Source organism: Panthera uncia, unplaced genomic scaffold, assembly GCF_023721935.1.
Source record: "Panthera uncia isolate 11264 unplaced genomic scaffold, Puncia_PCG_1.0 HiC_scaffold_1175, whole genome shotgun sequence".
Lineage (NCBI taxonomy): Eukaryota > Metazoa > Chordata > Mammalia > Carnivora > Felidae > Panthera > Panthera uncia.
This window is the reverse complement of record NW_026057783.1, coordinates 5,184-16,345: the sequence shown is the minus strand read 5'-3', so window position 1 is coordinate 16,345 and position 11,162 is coordinate 5,184. Positions and strand designations below refer to the sequence as shown.

Below are 11,162 nucleotides of genomic sequence, written 5' to 3'. Positions count from 1 at the left end.
ACAAATGAAAACAATGTACCACTACATACCTATTAAAATGGCCAAATCCAAAACACCAAATGCTAGCAAAGATGTGGAACAATGGGAACTCTGATTTATTGCTAGTAGGAATGTAAAATGATACAGCCACTGTGGAACCCAGTTTGGTGTTTTCTTACAAAGCTAATCGTAGTGGGGCACCTGGGTGGCTCAGTCAGTCAAGGGTCCGACTTCAGCTTAGGTCATGATCTTATGGATCATGGGTTCAAGCCTTGAGCTGGACTCTGTGCTGACAGCTCAGAGCTTGGAGCTTGTTTCAGGTTCTGCTGCCCTTTCCCTGATCATACTCTGTCTCTCTCATAAAATAAACATTTAAAATAATTAAAAAAAATAATCAGTTTCCAGCAATATGCTAGTTGGTATTTATCCACAGGAGTTGAAAGTTTATGTTAAAGATTTATGCCCACAAAAAAAACCTGTACATGGATGTTTGTAGCACATTTACTCTAATTCAGCAAAATGTGCAAGCAACCTTATTATATTATTCACCACTGAAAAAAAAAAAACTATCATGCCATGAAAAGACATGGAGGAAACACATGCATATTACTAAGTGGAAGAAGCCATCTGAAAAGGCTATGTACTGGGTGATTCCAACTATATGACATTGTGGAAAAATCAAAATTATGTAGACAATAAAATGATCTGTGGTTGCCAAGGGTTTTGGGCAGGGAAGGATGAATAGGAAGATCATAGAGGATTTTTAGGGCAATGAAAATACTCTTTATGATACTGTACTGATGGATATATGTCATTATATATTTGTTCAAACCCATAGAATATATAATTAAGATGAGCCCTGCATTTTGCTATGAATCTAAAATTGCTGTAGAAAAATAAAGGTCAAATTTTAAAAAATGCTGACTAGATAGACAAAAATCATGTCATATTTTAATTTGCATTTTACTTCTAGTAAATGAGAAAAGAACTTTTATTTATTTACTTATTTTTTTAAAGTTTATTTTTTATTTATTTTGAGAAAGAAATAGCAAGTGGGGGAGGGGCACAGAGAGAGAGAATCCCAAGCAGGCTCCAAGCTGTCAGAGCAGAGCTGGATGTGGAGCTTGAACCCATGAACCATGAAATCATGACCTGAGCTTGAAGTCAAGAGTCGGATGCTTAACTGACTGAGCTACCCAGGCACCATGAAAAAAGAACTTTTAAAACAAATGTATTATTCCTTCTGAATTTTGTTTCTTAATTGCATGTTTATATAATTTGCCTTATTTTTAATTGCTTTTTAGTATTTTTTCTCAGTATCCATATTCAATTCTGTGATTTACTAGGACTTTGAGGCTTTATGAAGACTATAAGCATTCTTTAAATAAAAAAATGATTAACTAGCATTCATACCCAATTTGTGAGCTAGTAGCCACTTTACTCTTTTTGTTACAGACAGCATTTATAAAACATGACCTTGTCCAAGCTATATAACATGATTATAGTGTTACTGGTAGGGACAAGTCATTATTAGTTATTGAGGAGGTAGTGTAAGGTAAGCTTCTGTTTCTATACATTTTCTAGACTTCAGATTTGATATTATATTTTGATAATGTATTAGACATTAGTTCAACATGAAATTGAGGTGGCACAAAAATTTTTTTTGGGTGAAAGTAATTTTGACACATCAAAAAAGTTTATGTAATTATATTCATAGGTATGCTCAAAGGTATGGATTTGTCTAATTATCACAGGTCTGTTCCCAAAACAAACAAACCAAAGAAACCAAAGAACTTGAGATCTCTAAAGATACTATAATGTATGAGTCATCTTGGACTATTATAACAAAATACCATAGACTGACTGGTTTAAACAACAGAAATCCATTGTCTTACAGTTTTGGAGGCTACAAATCCAGTATCAAGGTGATGGCAAATTTGGTTTCTTGAGCTGCGACTTCTTCTGACTTTCCAAGGGCCACCTTCTCACTATGTCTTCACATGGCCTCTTCTCTGCTCTTGTTGACAAGGAGAGACAGAGCGTTCTCTTCTTAAAAGGATACTAGACTTACTGGATTAGGGCCCACCCTTATGACCTCATCTAGCCGTATTTATCTCCTTGAAGACCCCAGCTCCAAATACAGTCACATTGGGGGCTGGAGCTTCAACATAGGAACTTGGGGGAGACACAATTCAGTCCATAACAGATATTTACAGGTTTTGTTCAACTAGTTTATAATATACAAGGGAAAGAAAAGATTCTGAGGCATTGGATTTGTAATAAGTAAACTTCTAAAATATCAATTAGGAATTGTTATCAAAATAAGTGGATTAGTACAATAATCAAACCTGTTTCCCACCATTCACAGTTCGTTTCAACAAGCAAGAGCTCTATATTACTCCTGGTGACAGTGTTCTATGGCATTTTCTCTTCCTCAAGAAAAATTCAGTGCATTGGACAGATTTAGGCAAGAATGTGCACTTTATTTTAAAATTTATAATGTATGTAAGCCTATATCAGGGCTTTTGAAAAGTAACTTAAATCCTTGTATCAGTAAATATAGCAAATGCCAGTTTCAATTCTTTTTTTCTTTCTCATAATTTCTTATGAACCCACAGTTTAGAACAAAGCTACTTAAAATGTAGGCTCCAGGAGCCATCTGCCACTCCCATTCTCAGGTTCTTTTGGGTCAGCTCCAAAATTTGGCTGCAAGAGAATATACCCCTGTAAGACCATTCTAACAGATGGTCATTTTGATGGTTTCCCACATTATTCTGTAAAGTGAATGTATTGTGACCATCTGAGAAAGTGCCCACTGAGAAAGTGCTTTTTTTCTTTCCTTTTTGTTTTTTAATTTCTATTTACCTGAAACATCTATTCATGAAAATGACTTTATAGGGAAATTGTGACATCCCTTAAGGCAATCCCATCACATTATCTGTAGTGTAGCCACACTACAAGCAGAAGGATATATGTTGCCTAATAGAATTTCTGATGTAGAAAAGATTGTGTTAATATATGTCTATTTTCAGGATAATGTTCTTTCATTCATGACTATAATATAATGTTAGTCTTGAAAATAGATATCCCCTTTCTTCATACAGATTATATGAAGAATAATCTTCATACAGATTATAGTATTTTTTAGGCTAAGTGTGTAGGTTTTCTATGCTGACTGGAGCTAAAGTGGTTTAATGTGTCTGTGTGTTTTTGTGTGTTTGGATGCGTAATTCATCTTTGAATTCTTGTTCTTGTTTGCCTGGATCATGTTAAATATGAATATATACCAGTGGCTACAGTTTAGTCCTAGACATAAACATTTTCTTTAAGTATTCTAAAGGTTAATTTTAATGCACTGTTTTATTCCTTCTTTCAGAATTAATATGAAATCATAATATTAAATGCCATGAAGTTGAAATACATGCTATGATGAGCAAATTGTAATGAGGGAACAGACAGTGGTCAGCGAGGTTAGGAAAGGCTTTCTTGGACAAAAGTGTTTTTCCTGATACCTGAACTAAGAGAAGTAATTAATTAAGCAAGAATATGGTAAGCAGAACCCAGAATTTGTAGCAAATGCTCAGCCACTATTAAGTCTTTGGAGCTGTTTCTAAATAATTGGAAAAGACAACGCGAAAATATGAGCAGGGAATTACTTCATCTTATTTACATATTTAAGTAAACACTTTGATTGCTCAGAGATGAACAAAGGGTATCAAGAATGGATGCAGGGAGACCATTTAGAAAGCCATTTTGTCTATCTGGGTGATAGACGATAGAAATTAATCCAGAGAGTTGGAAAGGTTGAGGGGGAGAAATCATTGGTTTTTAGAAATATTTAGGAGATGAAGTTGATAACACATGGTGATTGATGGGATAGAGGAAGTGAAGAAGCTGATATTAAGGGTGATTCTATTCTGAGTATAATCCCTCATCAAATTTGGGCATAGAGATCATAGATTTAATTTTCAGTGCATGGGGTCTGAAATACTTGTAAGACAGCTAAGTGTTGGATATCAAATTAAAGGTTGAATGGAACTAGAGCACAGACAGAAATAGTCTAGACTGTGTAAGTATAATATATAAAGATTTGTGAGTGAGATCTCCTACAAAGATAATATAAATAGCTAAAAAAATGTTATAAAAGTAGTTCAGTTTACACAGAAGAGAGATTATACTTGTTTTTCATAGTTCCAGTGTAAATTAGTATCAGTAGGTATAAATTACAGGTAAATTAATCTCACATAAACATAAAAAAAAGATGTTTTAAACCTTCATGGCTCTAGGAGTAAGAAATTCGCTTTGGAGGTGGTAATTCCTCATTGACATATGTGATAGATCAAAGCCTAGACAACTAGAAAGTTTTAGACATTTAAGAGTCTTTTTTAAACCTGAGTTGTAAAATCAAAAGACATAAAATATTTCTACTTTATTTGTAACTTGTTACAATGAACATGGGTTCTTTAATTATTGAAAAAAATACTATTGATGAGTAAAAGAATATGAAAATGAGTGGAAGATATGAGAAATTTTTAAATGATAATATGCCATCCATAGTTACAAAGCTAACATTACCATGCTTTAAAAAATCCCTATTTAAAACAGACATTTGATGTTTCCGTGAATCCTAAGGTTGGTCATCATACTTAGAGAAATGGAGAAATTATTCCATGTTGCACTTAAACTTTATGGAGCATTTTGCAGTATCATTAACTAGTTTCACATTTTATGTCTATCATAGTAATTGTCCTCCCACAAAGATATGGTTAAAAAAAATAGAGCAATGGGAATAAGTCTGTAGATAAGTTTTAAAAGCCACTGTAGGCATCACTTAACCCAACAAATTGGGTATTTGGTTCTTCCCCTATGAATTATTCATGACCAGAGGAGTGCTGAATCATTTACTACATTTACCAGTGGGGTGCTTGCAAAATGCTGCCTGGGGAATCATTGTACATTTGTGACCAGAGGAGTAAATATGTGAGAGCCTTGTTTTTTTTAAATTTTGTCTGCCTATGCATAACTGTTTTAATGTCTAAAGAATGCTAGAGATAGAAGATGCAGAGGTTCTATTCAACTTCATACCTCCTCAGCTATTTTGAATGTTATGACTACAGAATAACACATCACATTGTAAGCAGTAGAAAGACTACAATTATTGGGTTACACTCTAAAACACTTTAAAACTTGGTTCTTGTCAATCCATACGTTTAAACAGCTGTTTTAAAATCTTGCTTATTTTGGGGATATCTTTAAACAGCTGTTTTAAAATCTTAGTTATTTTGGGGGCACCTGGGTGGCTCAGTAGGTTAAGCATCTAACTCTTGATTTGGGCTCAGGTCATGATCTCACAGTTGTGAGACTGAGCCCCATATTGTGCTCAGCTCTGACAGCCTGGAGCCTGCTTAGGATTCTCTCTATCCCTCCCTCTTCCCCTCTCTCAAAATAAATAAACATTAAAAAAGAAAAAAAAAATCTTGGTTATTTTAAAAGAGAAAGGATGAGCAAAACTCATGAGAAATGGTGGGGCAGATAGTAGGGTGTCCTGTAACATTTTCCATACCTGCTTTCTTTTGTAGGATACAACATTTACTGAGAATACTTATTTCAAACTTTGTGCTAGGGCAGTACTGTCCAATAAAATTGTAATGGGAAATGGAAATGTGAATCACATATGTAATTTAAAAATTTTTTTATAGCCAGACTACTATACTATATACACTATAAAATATTTCAATGTTTTATTTTAGCAAATATATAAAACTATTACTATTTCAACATCTAACCAATATAAAAATTAATGAGATATTTTACCTTTTTTGTACTAGGACCTAAATACCTGCTTTATATTTTAAACTTACAGCACATCTCAGTTCAGAGTACTGACACATTTCAAGAGCTCAACAACTATACGTGACTAGTGGCTGTTAAATTACATGCAGAATTCTAGGTTCTCAAACATGACCTATTCATAATTTCTGATTATCCCAATAGATATGTGGAAGTTGAGAGACAAGAGTAAGCGACTTGGGTTTGAATTCTAATAATACACCAAAACCAAAAGGAGTGGTAGGTTAATAGCTAAGAATGTAAAACCCATCATTAGGTACATATGAAATCAATGAATGATTTTTTTGTGTGTGGATAAGACAGAGTGTAATGATAGATAATAACGGACAAGTTTTTCAGCTTTGCAGGTAAATTCTAAGTTTGAAATTAGAGTTATTCATATTGATAGTGAAAGAAGCAAGCAGAACTCTTAATCACCCATGGTAGATTTGGGGTCAGAATGGTATGTAGATCTAAGGGAAATTAGTTAGAAGAAAAAAGTCTCAAAAATTAACCAAAAAATATCCTTAGGAGTTTGGATTGCACCTTCATTTAATTATCTCCAGTTCCCAGGAGAAACTAGAGAAAATTGGTCCACCTTTGAGAGCTTATTAAAAACTAATTCAGACGAGTTAAATGAGTCAGTTATAATATTGCCTGAGGATTCCAGAAGAAAAATAAAATTAAAAAAATGTTGATTTTTCCTATCTTTTAGTTTTAAACGCCACTCAAAATCACCTAATTTTTGTAAAAGAAAATTCTACATATCACAGACTGCCCAGAAAAAACAAGTTTTTTGTTTGTTTGTTTGTTTGTTTTCCTGGTATATCTTATGTAAGAATTTCTTATGGAATTTCTTTGCCATCTTATGTTAGTGGTTCTGATTATTCTTCTTATGTCTATGATCAGCAGTAGGAAAAAGTCAAACCTTAAAATAAGGTCTTACCAAATGTAGAGTTAAGATGTTAAGAATTAATATACATGTATTTTCTCAAGGAGTTAATCAGGTAACTTCTCTCTTTGGAAATATGATTTAATGTTTCATAATATAGACAAAGAGTACAATCTTATTTGTAGCAAGTAATCTATGAGTATTTTCTGTCCTACTAAATTACCTCTAACAGCCAGACGTTCTGGAAGAACAATTAGGTCTAATGAGCGATTCTTTAAAATTTTACCAAGAGAGAACACTGAATTTCTTTTCAGGGCTAAATAAAGCTTGACTGTAACCAAATATTTACTAGGGTCACGAGATTTATCCAGTTACTTTTACATTAAGAATCTTACACATAGAGGGGCACCTGGGTGGCTCAGTTGGTTAAGCATTAGACTTCAGCTCAGGTCATGATCTTGCGGTCCATGAGTTCAAGCCCTGTGTAGGGCTGTGTGCTGACAGCTCAGAGCCTGGAGCCTACTTTGGATTCTGTGTCTCTCTCTCTGTGCACTTCCCCTGTTTGCACTGTGTCTCTCTCTCTCAAAAACAAACATCAAAAAAATTTTTAAAGAAGAATCTCATACATAAAAAAGCACAAGAATTATACACCATTCTTTTAACAATGTAGCTTCTTATATCTTTTGAATCTGTTTTAAATTCCATCAGTAGTTACCACCAATTTGTTCAGCTCTTTTCCAGAAACTGTAGTAGATGTGTGTGGCTTTTTCTACATATGTGGCTTCTGTGGGCATAAACAAGTCTATTTGACATCTTCTTCAGAAGGTAATGTCTATCTGTAGCATATGAGCATTCTGTAAAAATAAATCTCACTGCAGTTTAATGAAATTGTTATACAATAGTGTAAGTTTTCTGAACTATAATATGAACATTAAAGGGGCTTTCTTTTTATTCCTTCTTTTTATAGTATACTAGAAATCTTATTTGGCCTGAGAAAATAGGATAACTAATATTTAGTAATCTTTTTAAAGTTTATCTCCTGTTAACATGTAACACCTTTCCTGGCCACTAGGGTCTTGGAACTTTTCTCTAGTTTCTTCCCTCCATACCACTGCCCAACTTCAAGGACAAATTTCTAGATCATTGTATGCTTCTTACTATCTTTTATAATTGTTTGGTTTCCAAAATCTTAAAACTCTTTATCTGAAACCCTCTATCTTTCGAACCTTCAAATTCCTTCAGTGGCACTGCTACTGAGCCTAGCTGCCGTCCCCCACCCCACCCTTACATCTCCACCTGTCTCCTCTATTCCCTACCTCCAGTGACCTAGAAATTGAGCTCCTTTAATGGGTCATTCTGTAGCAGGCTTTGTTTTCCTGTTTATGTGGCCTGGACACATTGATCACTCATTTCAATTGTGCTCGCTTAAGACTTTTTATTCTTTTGTTCCTCTTAACTTTTCACCACAGAAAACTTGCCATTGATAACAGAGATTGGTCCAAGAATTTTATTTGTCTCCTTGTCATCTCAGATGCTTAGGACTTCTACAGAAACATGACAGCTATACTGATCAGGTCCTTTAGGGTTATGAGTGTAGAATCTTCTGCCTTAACTGCATATTCTCTCTCTCTCTCTCTCTCTCTCTCTCTCTTTCTCTCTCTTTGTTTTGTTTAGGTTTTTTTGTGTTTGTTTTTTGGCTTTTTGGGTTTTTGGTTTTCCCAAGGCATTTCTTTAGGCAGACCTAGGGACAGGGAAGCTCTGTATCTAAAAGAAGTTTTTGGGCCTCTTGATGGTAAAACATGGCTTCTGTTGGCCATGCAAGACCCAGTGGGTCAGTGGGAAATTGATCCTAGAGTCGTGGAGTTGGTTGGCTGCTGGTGGGCACTTGCTGGCTGCATTCTCCTCCACCTTTATGATCTGGATCGGGTGGGCCCAGGTGTGATGCCAGGTGTCCATGTCTCAGTAGTACTGGGTAACAGCACCTGCAGTGGTCAGGTCAAGTACTTTTGGTACATGTTGTGAGTGCCATGGGGGAATCATGGCACAGACAGGTGCCGAAGTTCTTGATCCACGTGGGGTATTTCTTAAACACCTGTCCGTAGGAGACAATTACCCTTGAAGATATATTCATCTTCTTCAGCTGAGACACAAAGTACCAGAAGTGGGACTTGGTGATAACATGATTAGGTACAAAGATTTGCACGTGATAGAGGTGCGGAGTATGGCATTTGGGGTAGGCAGGCAGTGCTCTATCACCTTGTACTCTCCCAGTATGCCTGAGGCCTTTGGGCGCACTTTCCGCTCTCACTGCCACCCACAAAAGGAAGTGTTAGCTGCGTAATTATTAATGTCTGATACCCTTTTCTTTCCTGTTGGCTCCAGGTCCCTTTTTTGTTGTGGCTGCCCCAGTGTTACCAAGCTACTATCCTTTAACTTCAACAGATGTCTTGGATTATTTCCTCAGTGAGAAAACAAGTCAATGGTGATTAAATTTCTTACCTGCCCCTCTTGACCCTCTATCACAGATTCTTCATATTCAGTGATACTAGGATTTATCTAACTTTCTCCTCCAGTTTCAGAGAATGAAATACCTTTTCCTTTTTAGGGTTAGTTCTCCAACGATTTTCTTGCTATCCCTCCTTTCTATGTACTTTAAGAACTTAATTCATCAGATTTCCCCTCTCTCTTGGATCTGCAAACACTTCCTTCCCACAGAGCCTTTCTTAAAGCAAACTAAATGTTTACTTCTCCCTGTCATAAGTAATTTCTCCTTCAACCCTACATTTTCCTCAAGTTAAATTCTCATCTCTGTCCTATTCACATTCATACTTTAAAAATGATTGATTTCCCCATCTCCTGCTCATCAATTTGCCCAATGTAATCTGTCTTCTATTTTACCCATTTTTCTCAAGTACTCTTTGGAGTATTGACTATCGTACTCTCTATTTGATAAATTAAGTTTTTATTTTTTTGTCTCACTTCATCATGGTCACAAAGTGACATTGTTGGATCTTCGTGTTTTGTCCGAGATAATTTATATTCAACAAGAGGACATTATACCCTTAACTGTGGGTGCCAGGCCAGCTCTAACAACACCCAGGCCTTGCTGTTAGACTCAGCCCGTTTGTGGCTATTAAGGGGTTGATTTTCTCCTTCTCAACAATGATGATGGTGATGTCAATAATAAATGATAAGTGCATTTGGTGCGTATGTTCATTCTGTTTTAAATTATTAATATATATTAAATCCTTCAATCCTCTCAATACTACTGGATAGGTACTATGATTTTCTCCGTTTTGAAGATGAGAAAATTAAGACCCCAGAAGGGAAAATAACTTGAGCACAACAAAGCTGGTAATATTTAGAGCAGATATGTCAGCTATTTCGTACACACCATTGCGTAGCTTCGCAGTTGTGTTTGTTTCAGGGCTTGGCCTCTTATTTTGCATTAGCTTTCCTTGTGATTGATTCTCACTGGCACAACTCATCGTGTTTTATCTTCCATTCATGCTGAGTCTTTCTTGCCTCCTGCCTCAAGACATCTCTGTTGCCACTGACACCCACTTGGTATCTCTAGATGAGCAATGTAGGAAATGCAGAAGAGTTAAAAGTTTCTAGAGCAAATTTTCAACTAATGTTGTTGAGAGGTGGTGAATATTCTCCCTTTTGTCTTATCCATGGACTATCCTGAAATGCAATAGTTAGGATGATCTCTTAGAAGACATTCCAGCAGTCAAACAATCAAGTGTGCTTGACTTAAAATTGAATGTTTGCTCTCCCTGTATCTATGTCTCACTCAAATTTCTACTCACTTCTGCTTCCCTGGAATTGTATTCCCTAATAAACTGGTAGTATACAAACTTTTATGCCAGGTTTTGCTTTTTGGAGAACCCAGGCAATCTAAATCCAAACTGTGAAAACTCCACCTGGATTGTCTACAGTCTCTCCTTACTTATCCAGTAGAGCATAGAGGTTGACAACACTGGCTTCAGAAGATAAATATCAATTGGAGTTTGGATGTTGCCATGAATAAGCAATGTGACCTTGAGTGATTTATTTAATCTCTCTTGCCCTTTCTTAAAAATTAGAGATAACAGTACTTACTTTAAATAGCTCTACCTCCCTAACAAGGGTTATGACAAATTTAATAATTTGCTGTGACTAACATACTGTTTGACATGTAACATGTGAGTATTATTTTTATTATCATTATTAATATCTTTCAAAACTGTCTTTCCCCTTTGTTCTGATATATATTAATGTTAACACCATCTAACCTACCACCCAAACAAAACAAATTGTAAGGAAATCATTGAGTCTTCCATCTGCTTCAACCATTTCTCCTCACAAACTTTCATCATATAATTGCTTAATAAATTAATGTTTATTTTACCTCTCAAAAACCCTCTCAAATCAATTCTTTATTAACCTTGCTATCTTCATTTTGACAGGCATTTCCAGA

General features: G+C 35.4%; 1 pseudogene; it reads right to left on the bottom strand.

Annotated features, from left to right (window-relative positions):
• Window positions 1–8,464: 8,464 nt before the first annotated feature.
• On the bottom strand, window positions 8,465–10,188 carry LOC125916798 (60S ribosomal protein L18a-like; annotated as a pseudogene).
• Between the last annotated feature and the right edge of the window lie 974 nt (window positions 10,189–11,162).